The following is a 16,201-nucleotide window of genomic DNA, read 5'->3' on the forward strand; positions in this document are numbered from 1 at the left end:
AGACAATACTACATAGTAGTTCAGGACTGGCAACATTTCCTGATGGTCAGTAGAGCCATTTAATCTGAAAAAGGCACAGAGAAGAGAAATAAAACAAAGTATTTTCGTATTGTCTTTGGCAGTGTTAAGCCCCAGGCTGATTCAAAGGCTGGCGTATATGGTATGCCTCAAAAACTATGCTTCTTAATACAAATGAAAAATCTATTCTGACTGTGGCCTTTGAATTTACATTGTGGATACTAGTTTTTTGTAGTCATTGTTGGCTTCATTGGGTGGAGGCACAGAAGGTATGATTATTCACCTATCACGTTAACCCCGTAATTTAACCCAAATATGCAATAACTAGAAAATTTTGAAACCTGTAGTCAAACCCCAATATTAGTGATGTGTATAATAAAATGCAGAGTTCACATTCTAGATATTTCACCAACTACATGTGACCTGAAAAAATTGCATAATTTCAGAGGACCTTTTATTTTATCACGTGTAAAATAATTTAGACTAAATAATACCATCTAGCTGTAATTTTTTTTGTTTAAAAAACCTCAAAGTACAATGGAAATGTTTTTGTTTTTTCCTACAGCAATTTAAAGTCCAAAAAGTCTTATAGAGCAGAAGTTCTCATTTTCAAAAGACATAATGCTTAGAATTCATGATACTCTTTGCAGAATATCATGTAATATTGACATTACATTTAGAGTAATTATGTAATTCTGGGATTATAGAATAAGCATTTGGAAGCAGATGTTTAAGTTTATGATAGAAAGAGAAAAAATTTATATTATTTTGCTTAATTCTACTTCCTACTATTTTCATGTTCTATATATTCTTTTTAATTATCTTTTTACTTCTAGAAGACTTTTACAAATTGACCTTATAATTAACTTTTACTGAACTTTTCAGATTCTTGAGAATATTTTTTGACAAGAGGTGTCCAAACACATATTAAACTTTGCTTGTGTAACTTTGTTAACAAGCTATTAAATTGTTATTAAACTTTGTTGTTTAATTATTCTAAGCATGATAACATAATTCAGAAGAAAATAGGCAACTCTGACTCCATGGCTTAATCACTTGGCTTTATCTGTTGGATCTTTCAGTTACTGTGCAGTGTTTCAAGAAGATTTTAGTCCCATAAGAGTAAGAGTAAACATTTCTTTCTTTCTTTTCCTTTTAAGGGCAGAAGCTTTGAAATATTGAAATGTGTGGTGTCATTCTACCTGGAACATGTCCACATAGAATGAGAAGCATTTTTTTTTCCTTTTCTTTGGGCACCAGTGCAAACAGGATGCACATGCAGAGAAAGCGTGACTGGGTTTTTTTACTAGTGTATAACACATGTCTGGGAGTGCTTCCCTCCTAAAAACCATGAGTTGTTCACTTATTTTTCACGTGATACCCTGAAGTCATGAGAGTGCTACCAATTATTCAGTAAACATGTGGCAAATAATGGCAGAAATGGGTGCCCAGAAAGAGGATAAACATGTCTTCATTCAACAACAATGACCTTCAGCTTTGGCAGTAAAAGTAGATTTAAATGACATTGGAATTTTCCACCTAGCTCCAAGACTAGCCTTCTGGTTTAAACTTCTTTATATCTCTATGACATGATCTCCTTCTAAGACCTTCTTCTCAATTGACTTAAAACATCCGTATGATTGGTGGCCAGAGAAATATGGATCATGATTATTGCTATTTGCTTCCTGATGTTTAAAATAGAACTTTGAAGTAAGACAATAAACTTAAAAGCCATGCTTTTTAGGGTAGAGAATTTTCTAAACTTTTTTCTTAAAGGCTGAAGAAGACTCAGATTTCTGACACAATGGTAACACCTATCACTTCTGCCTGTGACAGCCAGGGCTTGCTACATAATAATAGGAAGAGAATGTGACACAGAGGAAGGAAGAAAAGTCCACCCTTCTGATAGTAGGGGGTTGTGGAATGGGAGGGAAAAGGGAGAAGGAGCAGTAGAAAACAGTCCATTATAAATGTCCTGATGTCTTCTGCTTGACTTTAGCCCGGAATGAGTGTTAAGAAAGAAGCGATACTCTAGAAGAGGAGGCCATGAAATCTTACTTGGGTCTAGGTAAGCATCCCAACCACAGGCCATCCTGCCTAATCTAGGGCAGAGCCGTGCCAGAGTTTATGTGGCAATAACGTATCGTTAGACAGAGATAAGCCACGAAGTTTAGCTTTTCAAGGCAGCTTTCTGTGACTACAAGACCAAGGCAGAAAATAAATATCTCATTTCCTTTTTGCAGAGTGGAGCAAGTAGGGAAAAGGGAAATGACTGAACAATCAAGTAACTTGAGAATCAAATAACTTTCCCACCAACAGGGCCTGAATTTGTGAAATGTATCAAGATCTTCACCTTTAGCTTGAGATGGACCATCAGAACGGGAGGCCAGATGAGAGACATGGGGTTTGCTGTGACAACTAGAACTAAGGTAAGCTGAGTGATCAGTAGAGCAACACTGGACTCTGGCCAACCAAAATAAACCAGACCATGAGCTCCACCAGATAAGGCCTCTGCTACAAGTACAGTAAGTGAGCAGCCCCCAGGAAGACAGAGGCATTGTCATGAAGACTGAAGGAAAGAAGAGTATTACAAGTGCTGAGAAGCTGATCTTCCCCTAGGCAAGGATCTGGGAAAGTCTTCCTTCCCCCAGATGCCCTGGGAGAGAATTGGGGAACATGAAGACTTTGGGAAACTGAGTATTTCTTTTTATCAAAAGATAAAGAGCACAAGGATTATTTAGATCATTATAATAACCTACATTTTTTAAGCATAATTTTAAAAACACATCTTGACTGCATATATGCAAGATTTCATAAATTTTTAACCACGTTAACAATTGCTTACTAAATAAATGAAGGACCCAAATAAGAAAGAAGAGAAAAAATAAGTAAGATCCTTAAAATGACTTGTCTCCTTCAACAGTAGAGTACTCCAGTAAGAGAAATACTAAAACTTAAGCTATTGCTTTAGCACTAAGATTAAGGTTCCTCCCCACATGTTAGTCCCAGTAAAGAAGAGTCTGAGAAAAAATTGGGAAGTTCATGCAATTTGTTTTCAATTCTTTCAGCATTCAACATTCTACTAAGCTACCTGACTTACCCCAGTTTTGTTGTTGTCGTTAGCCGTTACAAATACCTTGCTCTTAGGGAAAACTCTGATATTAGTTATAAATCTCAGGGTGAGTTTATTAATGCTAAATAATGAAAGATGTTATATTTAAAGGCATTTGAAGAACAACAAAATCTAGTTTCCACAACACACACTGGGGCGTGTCAGAAGGCAGTGGGTAGGAGGGAGAGGATCAGGAAGAATAGCTAATGAATGCTGAGCTTAATACTGGGTGATAGGATGATCTGTGCAGTGAACCAGCATGGCATATGTTTGCCTGCATAACAAACTTGCACATCATGCACATGTGTCCCTGAACTTAAAAGTTGAAAATTAAAAATACATATATACCAACAGAGTAAACAGACAACCTACATAATGGGAGTATAGATTCACAAATTCTGCATCCAACAAAGGCCTAATACCCAGAATCTATAATGAACTACAATAAAACTAGCAAAAACCAAATAACCCTATTTAAAATGGGCAAAATACATGAGCAAACAAACACTTCTCAAAAGATACACAAATGGCCAAACATGAAAAGTGGTCCACATCGCTAATCATCAGAGAAACACAAATCAAAAATACAATGAGATACCACCTCACATCAGTCAGAATAGTTATTATCAAAAAGCCAAAAAGTGACCAATTTTGGTGAGGCTACAGAGGAAAGGAAATGCTTATACACTGCTGATGGGAATGTAAATTAGTTCAGCCACTGTGGATAACAGTTTGGAGATTTCTCAAAGAACTTAAAACAAAACTGCCATCTGAACCAGTAGTCCCATTACTGGGTTTAAACCTAAAATCATTCTACCAAAAAAAACCAAAATCTAGTTTCCATAGCAACTATTTTGTATTATGGAAGAGACACAGATGCTAAAGTAAAAAGTTCTACCACTTTCTTTTTTATGAAGATTGAAACTACATTAGTGAAAGTGCTTTGTGGTCTTTGAAGAATATAGTTATCATTATTATATCAAAGATCAAAAGAGATATTTAGGGCTCAAGGCAGGCCTTCAGGATTACCCTGAGATAGCATTGTGGGCATTGTTTCATGGTCTTTTACTATGTGAGATCTAGAGAAAGAAAGAGAGTTCTAAATGCTCATGTATTGTGGTCGAAAATGCTCAAATTGCCCCCTCCTAATACCCTTCTAAGATAAATGTTGGTAAGGAGCCAGGATTGGCGCTTTAGTTTTGTTTACAATGGTGGGGAAGAGTTGAGTTGAAATCAACTTTAGTAATGTAATATAATGGTGTATGGGGTTTGAGTGCCCTACTGCCTCCTAGCAATGAAAAATTTGACTTCTAGAGTTAAGAACTTCTATTTTTGCTAGTCTCCCCCAAATTGTCACCCTGCGAATGTACACATTTTTTATTCATAGTAGTAGGGATATTGATTTTTTGCTTACCATACTGGTTAGTCCCCTGAAAAGCTGAGTAGTATTTATATGATTGATAAGCTTATATACCAATAAAACCCAGGCTCTGGCTTGAACAGTTATGGATGGGGAATGATATGTCTTGGTTTGCTGAGAATATAATTACAAAATAATTATTAATGACTTACCTATCACTCTCAGAAGTGTTCTGGTTCTGACAATTAATTATATGATCACTTTACTTTTCCTGTGTGTGAACCAGAACTGGGGCACATGGGCACCCTTGATAAAACCCAGATTTAATCAGCTGCAAAAATCTTCCTCAGAAAAAGAAAAGCTCAAAGTTTCAATAATTCGAATTTTATGTTAATTTTTAGCATCTCTGATGTTGGGTGACCTATTTCAGAAATATTGTAGCAATCAAAAGAATAATAGAGAATAACAATTAACTTCTGCTACTTTGTGGATCATGCAAGCTAGTATAAGATTAGAAATACAAAACATCAATGTAATTGATTTGATTTGATAGAATCATAAAAATTACTCTTAAAATTAGAATGAATGAAGTCTATATTCAGTAATTAGATAATATTTAAATATTAATCATTTCAGACATTTTGAGTATCGTTTTGTATAATGGGGTCCATCTTGATGAAGTTCCTAGGCATTTGGAAATAATACGTACAATTTCATCATTGTATATAATGTTCAATTAATGTTAATTAGCTGAAGTTCGTTGGTAATGTTGTATTACTCAGGTCTAGTATATCCTCACTAATATTCTTTCTACTTCTTCTATCAAGTACTTATATGAGAATGTTGAATTCACTCTCATGGTGTTGAATTCACTTGATAGAATTCAGTACTTCTGTCAAGTAATGATATGAGAGCGTTTAATGAACTCTATGACCCTGTAATGATATAGAACAATAGGACTTATTCCTCCTACCTAGCTATAATTTCGTATATATTAACCAACCTCTCTCTATCCCTCACTTTCCCCAAATCTCACCAGCCTCTAGTGAGCATTCTGCTTTCTATTTTTATAAGATCAACTTATTTAGCTTCCACATATGAGTGAGAATATGTAGTATTTATCTTTCTGTGTCTGGCTTATTTCATTTCATGTAATGTTCTCCAAACTCCTCCATGATGCCACAAATGACAGGATTTTTTTTTTTTTTTGGCTTAAAGTCTATTTTATCTGATGTAAGTTTAGCTACTCCTGATCATTTTTGGTTTCCATTTGAATGGAATATCTTTTTCCATCCATTAACTTTAAATCTATACGTGTTTTTAAAGGTGAAGTGAGTGTTTTATAGGAAGCATATAGTTGGGTGTTGATTTTTTAATTCATTCATTTCAAAAAATTATCCATTTTTTAATCCAATGGTTTTTTAAGCTATTTTATATCTTTTAATTGGGAGATTTAATCCATTTTTATTCAAGGTTACTATTGATAGCTGAGGTCTTACTCCGCTCAATTTGTTAACTGTTTTCTTGTTGTTTTGTGCATTCTTTCTTTCTTCCTCTTTTATTGTGTATCATTTTGATTGGATGTATTTCTGTAGTGATAAGTTAGATGCCTTTCTCTTGCTCATTGGTGTATCCATTCTGCCAGTGAGTTTTATTTTCTAATCTGCTTTCTTATCCTTTCATTTCTATACGCAGGATTCCCTGAAGTATTTCTTATAAGATCAGTCCAGTGGTGATAAATTTCCTATTTTTGCTTGTCTGGAGACTTTATTTAGCCTTCATTTTTGAAGAATATCTTTGCTGAGTGTAGTATTCTTGGCCAGCAGGGGTGTTTTCAGCACCTTAAATATGTTGTTCCATTCTTTCCTAGTGTGCAAATTTTCTGCTAAGAAAACTGTTGTTAGTCTAATGGAAATTTCCTTATATGTGACTTAATGTTTTTCCCTATTTTTAAAATCCTTTCTTTGTCTTTGCCTTTTGAAAGCATGAGCTCAGTAGACCTTGGAGGGGAGCTTTTTGGGTTAAGTATATTTGAGACCTTTGAGAGCTAGACATCCTGAATATCCTGGACCTAGATTTTCATATTTCTCTTTAGACATGGGAAATTTTCAGCTGTTATTTTCTTAAATATGTTCACTATGCCTCTTCCCACTTCTACTTCTGCATCTCTCAGATTCATATATTTCATTAAGGCTACTTAATGATATCCTGTAAGTCCTATAAGCTTTGTGAAAGAAAAATAAATCTTGGGACCCTAAAATCCCTAAGCTAGATGGAAAAGTCAATCTGGAGCTGCAAGGGCAAACCTACCTTCCATTCTATTCCTAAATAAGATAGCTACAAAAAAAAAAAAATTAAACCTACATACCTTCCTCACGAGTTGCCCACAAGGAAATTTTTTGTGAACAAAGGACAGACAGAACTCAAAGTCATCCCTCTGCTCATGTGAGACAAATGCCTATCTGATTGCTTCCTTTGACCTATTGTTTCACTAAGCCAGATCAAGGCATAAGTGACTATTCCTATAAATTGTGTATTTAGTGAAAGGCTAATCAGAAACTCAAAAGAATGCATCTACTTGCCTTTTATCTACTTATGACCTAGAAGCTGCCTCCCAGCATCAAGCTGTCCTGCCTTTCTGGACTGAACCAATGTACATCTTACATATATGGATTGAAGACTCATGTCTCCCTAAAATGTATAAAACCAAGCTGTTCCCTGACCACCTTGGGCACATGTCATCAGGCCCTCCTGAGACTGTGTCATGGGCATGTTCTTAACCTTAGCAAAATAAACTTTCTAAATTGATTGAGATGTCCCTGGTTTACAACTTTTTCATTCTTTCTTATTTATTTATTTATTTTATCTGACTGAATTATTTCTAAAGACTTCGCTTCAAGTTCAGAAATTCTTTCATCTGCTTGACCTAGTTTAATGTTGAAGCTGTGATTGTATTTTTCATTATATTCCTGAAATTATTTAGCCCAACTTTTTGGGGTTTTTTTGTTTGTTTGTTTGTTTGTTTGTTTTGATGGAGTCTCACTTTTCTGTCCCCACTGGAGTGCAGTGGTATGATCTGGGCTCACTGCAACTTCTGCCTCCTAGGTTCAAGTGATTCTCCTACCTCAGCCTCCTGAGTAGCTAGGATTACAGGCACACACCACTACACCTGGCTAATTTTTGTATTTTTAGTAGACATAGGGTTTCACCATGTTAGCCAGGCTGGTCTCAAACTCCAGACCTCAAGTGATCTGCCCACCTCAGCCTCCCAAAGTGCTGGGATAAAATTAACTTTTCAACTACAATACTGGTTTGTTTGTGAGTTTGTTTATAATTTATCCCAATGAACATTGCATATTAGAATATAATGATATAAAATGTAAAGACAACTAAATATTTAAATTCCCAACATTCACCTGTGATTGTAATATAACTTAGTTACTATCATTCTTGTTTCCATAAAAAGAAAGCCTTGGGAAAATATTTTCAAAATAAAATAAATTGTTAATTGCTATCTCTAAAACCTTGACAAGTTTTTTAAAGACTCTGTGCAAGATGCACATTAGAAACATACAGAGGAGAGAGATCCAAGATGGCTGATCACTAGCAGCTCGGGATTGTAGCTCCCAGTGAAAGTGCAGAGAACGAGAGGACGCCATACTTTCAGACGAATTTTTGTTGCTCACGCACCAGAAGATTCCCAGCAGAGGAGCCTCATGGGTCGCCAGTGCGACTCTTGTGGCCGGCGAGGTGGTTTTGCCGCTGCCTTGGTGCGGCAGTTCTTGGTGCAGAGTCAGAAAAGCACCATCAATCTTAACGCCACTGTTTTGGCCGGCTCAATGGGTTGCTCAGATTTTAGCGCTGGGAATCAACAAGTTGGATGTCCACTCAAAAACCCAATTATAAAGGCGGTAATTGTAAAGACCACAGATGGATAAATCTATAATGAAGAGAAGAAACCAGCCTAAAAAGGCTGAGGATACCCAAAATCAGAACACCTCTCCCTCTACGGGGGATCACAGTTCCTCATCAGCAACGGAACAAGACCTGATGGAGAACGAGTGTGTTCCATTAACAGAAGCAGGCTTCAAAAGGTGGATGATAAGAAACTTCAGTGAATTAAAAGAACTTGTTCTAACCCAATGCAAAGAAACTAAAAACTTTGAAAAAAGGTTTGACGAAATGTTAACAAGAATACACAATTTAGAGAGGAATATAAGTGAATTAATGGAGCTGAAAAACACAACACGAGAACTTAGTGAAGTATGTACAAGTTTTAAGAGCCAAATTGATCAAGCAGAAGAAAAGATATCAGAGGTCGAAGACCAACTTAATGAAATAAAACGAGAAGACAAGATTAGAGAGAAAAGGATAAAAAGGAACGAGAAAAGTCTCCAAGAAATATGGGACTATGTGAAAAGACCTAATCTACGTTTGATAGGTGTACCCGAATGTGACGAAAAGAATCAATCCAAGTTGGAAAATATGCTTCAGGATATTATTCAGGAAAACTTTCCCAACCTGGCAAGGCAGGACAATATTCAACTCCAGGTAATACAGAGAACACCACAAAGATGTTCCTCAAGAAGACCAACCTCAAGGCACATAATTGCCAGATTCACCAGGGTTGAAATGAAGGAGAAAATACTGAGGGCAGCCAGAGAGAAAGGTCAGGTTACCCATAAAGGGAAGCCTATCAGACTCACGGCAGATCTCTCAGCAGAAACCCTGCAAGCCAGAAGAGAGTGGGGGCCAATATTCAACATCCTTAAAGAAAAGAACTTTCAATCCAGAATTATACGTCCAGCCAAACTAAGCTTCATAAGCGAAGGAAAAATAAAATCTTTTGTGAACAAGCAAGCACTCAAAGATTTTATCACCACCAGGCCTGCTTTACAAGAACTTCTGAAAGAACCACTACACATAGAAAGGAACAACCAGGGCCGGGCGCGGTGGCTCAAGCCTGTAATCCCAGCACTTTGGGAGGCCGAGGCGGGTGGATCACGAGGTCAAAAGACCGAGACCATCCTGGTCATCATGGTGAAACCCCGTCTCTACTAAAAAAAATACAAAACATTAGCTGGGCATGGTGGCGCGTGCCTGTAATCCCAGCTACTCAGGAGGCTGATGCAGGAGAATTGCCTGAACCCAGGAGGCGGAGGTTGCGGTGAGCCGAGATCGTGCCATTGCACTCCAGCCTGGGTAACAAGAGTGAAACTCCGTCCCAAAAAAAAAAAAAAAAAAAAAAGGAACAACGAGTATCCGCCTTTCTAAAAAATACCAAAAAGTAAAGAGCATCAACATAATCAAGAATTTACATCACCTAATTGGCAAAACAGCCAGCTAACATTAAATGGCAGTATTAAACTCACATATATTATTATTAATTCTAAATTTAAATCGACTAAATCCCTCAATCCAAAGACACAGACAGGCAAAAAAAGCCAAAACCCATTGGTTTGCTGCATCCAGACCCATGTCACATACAAGGATACACAAAGACTCAAAACAAAGTGATGAAGAAAGATTTACCAACTAAATGGAGAGCAAAAATAAATAAATAAATAAAAAGCAGGAGTTGCAATTTTTGCCCCTGATAAAATAGACTTCTAAGCAACAAAGATCATAAGAAGCAAGAAGGATATCACATAATGATAAAAGGATCAATGCAACAAATCCTAAATATGTATGACCCAGTACAGGAATACACAGATATATAAGACTTATAAAGAGACTTAGACTCCCACACAATAATAGTGGGAGACTTCAACATCAATATTAGACAGATCAATGAGACAAAAAATTAACAACGATATCCAGGATTTGAACTCAGATCTGGAACAAGTAAACTTAATTAACATTTATAGAGGTCTCCACTTTAAATACACAAAATATACACTCTTATCAGTACCACATCACACTATTTACAGGTTTAAATGAAATATTGGTTGGCTGCTTGTTTGTTATTTTTTTCCCTCATTTTTTTTTTTCATGTCTTCATTATTAAGCACAATTATAGGCACACCCACTTTTAGACTGCATTCTAGCCGGGGCAATAAAACAACACCCCCGTTCTCTCTCACTCTTCCTCTTCCTCTTTCTTCCTCTCCAAAAAACAAAAAAGAAAGAAACATACAGAAATGTTACTTTCTTACTTCACCATTAAGAGGGTGAAATCAAGGTACTAGAAAGGCAGCACTCCCTCTAGTAGCTCTGGGAGAAAGCCTGATTATCTAAAACAGCTGGTAATTCAACATACCTAAAAACACATGTGAATTATTTGACATATTGTTTTATTTCTCCTTTTTTTTTGAGACAGAGTTTCACTCTTGTTCCCCAGGCTGGAGTACAATGGTTCAATCTTGGCTCACCACAACCTCTGCCTCCAGGGTACAAGCAATTCTTCTGCTTCAGGCTCCCAAGTAGCTGGGATTACAGGCATGAGCCACCATGCCTGGCTAATTTTGTATTTTTTTAGTAGAGACAAGGTTTCTCCATGTTGGTCAGTCTGGTCTTGAACTCCTGACCTCAGGTGATCTGCCTGCCTCGGCCTCCCAAAGTGCTGGCTGGGATTACTGCCGACACATATTTTCTTTAACTGATAATCATGTTATCATACAGTTCAAAGGATTCTGGTTTATATGTTTAAAAGATTAAAATAGTCAGACTTTCTGGGTTAACCTGAATAGTCCTAACTTTTTGCCATTCCCTCCATGTGGTTTATAATCTTGGCTTATATCTTATATTGGGTTTATAGGTTCTGTTTGGGAATCTTTGTTCCCCTTTCAGTTCCCAGAATTCTGGAAGGTAAGCAAATATTGTCTCTTCTGTTGGAAATTCTGAACAGAAAGGGCCTAAATATTCTGACATTGTGGATTCTCCAAGTAAACCTCCCAGATACCCTATAATGTATCTAGCAATGAATAAACACCATTTATGTGCTCAGAACTTCTAAAGAAGCTTTAGAAAACCACTGTATTAGTTCTCATACTACTAATAAAGTCATACCTGAGACTATGGGTAATTTATAAAGAAAACAAGGTTTAATGGACTCACAGTTCCACCTGTCTAGGGAGGCCTCACAATCATAGCAGAAGGCAAGGAGGAGAAAGGCATGTCTCACATGGTGGCAGGCAAGAGAGAAAAAAGAGCCAAGTGAAAGGGGAAACCCCTTACAAAACAGATCTTGTGAGACTTACTCAATACCATGAGAACAGTATGGGAGAAACTGCTTCAGTTATCTCCCACCAGGTCCCTTCCACAACACATGGAAATTATGAAAGCTACAATTCAAGATGAGATTTTGGTGGGGACACAGCCAAACCATATCACCGTCTAACAATATGAAATATGTTAGATAACAATCTAAAACATTTCATATGTAATATGAACATTCTATATATATGAATACTATATATATAAACATATAGTGTTTGTATGTTACCTACAGACTACACACACATATGTATGCATTCAGAGAAACAAGAAAATGTGTATTCATGAAAAAAATCAGTAGTGGCCACAGGAAGAGGCTCCTCTGCCTATGGAAAGGGGAGGCAAGAACAGGAAGAACTTTGTATTGTAATTTGAGTACCAGCTTAGCTGCGGTAGAATAGAACATCAAGTAAATTGCTAATGTTTTTTACTCCAATCCCTGGCCACCAGACAGCAACTCTAAACCAACCAAAGGCCCAGGGGAACTCACTGCTCTGAAGGGATGGGACTTGGGCAGGTCTAGTCCTATGCTGGCTTCAGGTCTGACCCAGTGCAATCCCAGTGATGGTGGCTACAGAGCAGCTTGAATCACTATATCCCCAGATCCAGATGGCTCAGCAAAGAGAGAGAGACTTCATTTGTTTAAGAGAAAGAAAAAAAAAATAGGAGTCTGTCTGGTAATCCAGAGAATTATTTTAGATCTCATCTGAGACCACCGTGGTAGTAATTCTGTGAGTTGGCAAAAATCACATTGTTATTGGGCCTAGGACTCGAGTCCCCTTGAATATCTGGAAAGGGTTCCCAAGAAGGACAGGCACAAACAAGCCCAGACTGTGAAGACTACAATAAATACCTAATGGCCGGTCACTGACAAACATCTATAAGCATCAACACCATCCAAGAAAACATGACCTCACCTTTCACACAGATAATTCAAAATAACTGTCTTGAGAAAACTCAAAGAAATTCAAGATAACACATAGAAGGAATTCAGAATTCCCAAGATAAATTTAACAAGCAGATTGAAATAATTACAGAGAATCAAGCAGAAATTCTAGGGTTGAAAAATGCAATTGGCATGCTGAAAAATGCATCAGAGTCTCTTAATAGCAGTATTGATCAAGCAGAAGAATTACTGGGGTTGAATACAAGCTATTTGAGAATACACAGAGGAGACAATAAAAAATAATAAAGCACACCTACAACATATATCAAGAAAGCCTCAAAAGGCCAAATCTAAGAGTTATTGGCTTTAAAGAGGAGGTAGAGAAGGTGACAGCAATAGAACATTTATTCAAAAGGATAATATCAGAGAACTTCCCAAACCTAGAGAAAGATATTAACATTGAAGTACAAGTAGGTTATAGAGCACGAAGCAGATTTAACACAAAGAAGACTACTTCAAAGCATTTAATAATCAAACTCTCAAAGGTCAAGGATGAAGAAAGAATCCAAAAAGCAGAAAGAGAAAAGAAACAAATAGCATATTACAATGCTCAAATACATCTGGCAGCAGAGTTTTCAGTGGAAACAAGAGAGAGTGGTATGACATATTAAAAGTGCTGTAGGAAAAAAACTTTTATCCTAGGATGATATATTCAACAAAAATATTCCTTAAGCATGAATGAGAAATAATGACATTCCTAGACAGCAGAAGCTGAGGGATTTCATCAGGACTAGATCTGTCCTACAAGAAACACTAAAGGAAGTTTTTCAATCTGAAAAAAAAGAGTGTTAATGAGCAAGAAGAAAGCATTTGAAGGTACAAAACTCTTTGATAATAGTAAGCACACAGAAAAACACATACTAGCATAACACTGTAATTGTGGGATGTAAACGCTTGACCTAAGTAGAAAGACTGAATGATAAACCTATCAAAAATAATAACCTCAACAAATTTTCAAGACATAATACAAAAAAGACATAGAGAGAAACAATAAAAAGTTTAAAAGTGGGGGAGGGAGACAACAAATTAAAGTGTAGAGTTTCTATTAATATTTTTGCATATTTATTTGTTTATGCATCAGTGTTACACTGTCATCAGTTTAAAATAATGGGTTCCAAATAGTATTTGCAAGCCTTATGGAAACTTTGAATTTAAAAACAAGATGGGTACATAAAAAATAAAAAGCAAAAAATTAAAGCATACCACCAGAAAAAAACACCTTAACTAAAAGAAAGACAGAAAATAACGAAAGAAAGAAGACCAGAAAACAAATAACAAAATGGAAGAGGAAGACTTTATTTATTAATAATAACATTGAATGTGAGTGGACCAAATTCTCCAATGAAAAGACATATCGTGGCTGAATGGATGGAAAAAACAAGACCCAATGATCTATTGATTACAAAAAACAAAAAACAAAAAAAAATCACTTCACCTAGAAATATACACAAAGATAGAAAATAATGAGATGGAAAAAGATATCCCAAGCCAGTGGAAACCAAAAAATATCATCAGTAGCTATACTTATAAGACAAAATAGATTTCAAGACAAAAACCATAAGAAGAGACAGAAAAGGTCATCATATAATGACAAAGTGGTTGATTCAGCAAGAGGGTATAACAATTGTAAATATATATGTACCCAACACTAGAGCAACTAGATATATAAAGCAAATATATGGAACCAAAGAGATAGACTCCAATGCATTCGTAGCTGGAGATTCTAACATCCCACTTTCAGCATTGGACAAAACTCCCAGACAGAAAACCAACAAAGAAACATCAGACTTATTCTGCACCATAGAACAAATGTGCCCTGATAGATATTTACATAATATTTTATCCAGTGGCTGCAGAATACACATTTTTCTCTTAGCACATGGATCACTCTCAAGGGTAGACCATATGTTAGATCGCAAAACAAGTTAAAACATTCCAAGAACTAAAGTAATATTAATCATCTTCTCTGACAACGATGAAATAAAAGTACAAATCAATACCAAGAAGAATTTTTTAAACTATACAAATATATGGAAACTAAACAATATGCTCTTGAATGACCAGTATGTCAATAAAGAAATTAAGAAGGAACTTGAAAAATTTCTTGAAACAAATGATAATAGAAATACAACATATCGAAACCTATGGAATACAGTGAACACAGTGGAAGAAAAACTTTCAATAAATAACCTAATGAGACTTCTTAAACAAGTAGACAAGCAAGAGCAAAACAACCCCAAAATTAGTTGAAGAAAATAAATAATAAAAATCAGAGCATAAATGAATTTTAAATGAAGAAAACAATACAAAAGATCAATGAAACAAAAAGTTGATTTTTTGAAAAGATAAACTAAATTGACAAACCTTTAGCCAGACTAAGGCAAAGCGAAAGAAGGCCCAAATAAATAAAATCAGAGATGAAAAAAAAAAGACATTACAACTGATACAGTAGAAATTCAAAGGATCATTATTAGGTGCGATATGTTGATAAACTGGGAAATATAGAAGAAATGGATAAATTCCTAGGAACATACAACATGCCGAAATCGAACCATGAAGAAATCCAAAACCTGAACAGGTCAATAAAAAGTAATAAGATTGAAGCCATAATAAAAGATCTCCCAGTGAAGAAGAGCCTAGGACCCAATGGCTTCACTGCTAAACTCTAACAAACATTTGAAGAACCCATACTAATCCTACTCAAAGTGTTCCAAAACACGAAGGAGGAGGGAATACTTCCAAACTGATTCTATGAGGCTAGTATTACCTAAATACCAAAACCAGGCAAAGGCATATTAAAATAAATAAATAAATAAAAACTATAGGATAACATCTCTGATGAATATTGATGCAAAAATCTTCAACAAAATACTAGCAAGTGAACTTCAACAATAAGTTATAAAGATCATTCATCATGACCAAGTTGGATTTATCCCAGGGATGCAAGGTTAGTTCAACATATGCAAATCAGTCAGTATGACCCATCATATCAACAGAATGAAGGACAAAAACCATACGATCATTTCAATGGATGCCAAAACACCATTTGATAAAGATCAACATCTTTCATTATTAAAAAGAAAAAAAAAACAGCTCAGAATACTGAGTATAAAGGGAGCATACCACAACATAATAAAACCATATATGACAGACCCACAGCTAGTGTCATACTGTATGAAGAAAAACTGAAAATGTTTCCTCTTAAATCTGGAACATGACAAAGATACCCATTTTCACCACTGTTATCTAACATAATACTGGAAGTCTTAACTAGAGCAATCAGACAAGAGAAAGAAAGTTCTCTTCTCTTCATGACTCTGCCTTATGAAATTTCCATCTCTTCACTTTTTACTATCAATTTTCTTGAAGACTGCTCTTCCCTCTAAAATTTCTCTCTCAAAAAATCAATTCATTTTGAGAGTTAGGAATTATCGCTTCTCACATTATTGGTCTCAAATCCATGTATTGAGTCATTTTGCATTGCATACAACATCCCCATGCTTCCCAGCACTCAGCTGGAATTTTCACTCAACATATTTCAAAGTTACCT

Source organism: Sapajus apella, unplaced genomic scaffold (genome assembly GCF_009761245.1).
Source record: "Sapajus apella isolate SASKATOON/1434 unplaced genomic scaffold, GSC_monkey_1.0 scaffold124, whole genome shotgun sequence".
Lineage (NCBI taxonomy): Eukaryota > Metazoa > Chordata > Mammalia > Primates > Cebidae > Sapajus > Sapajus apella.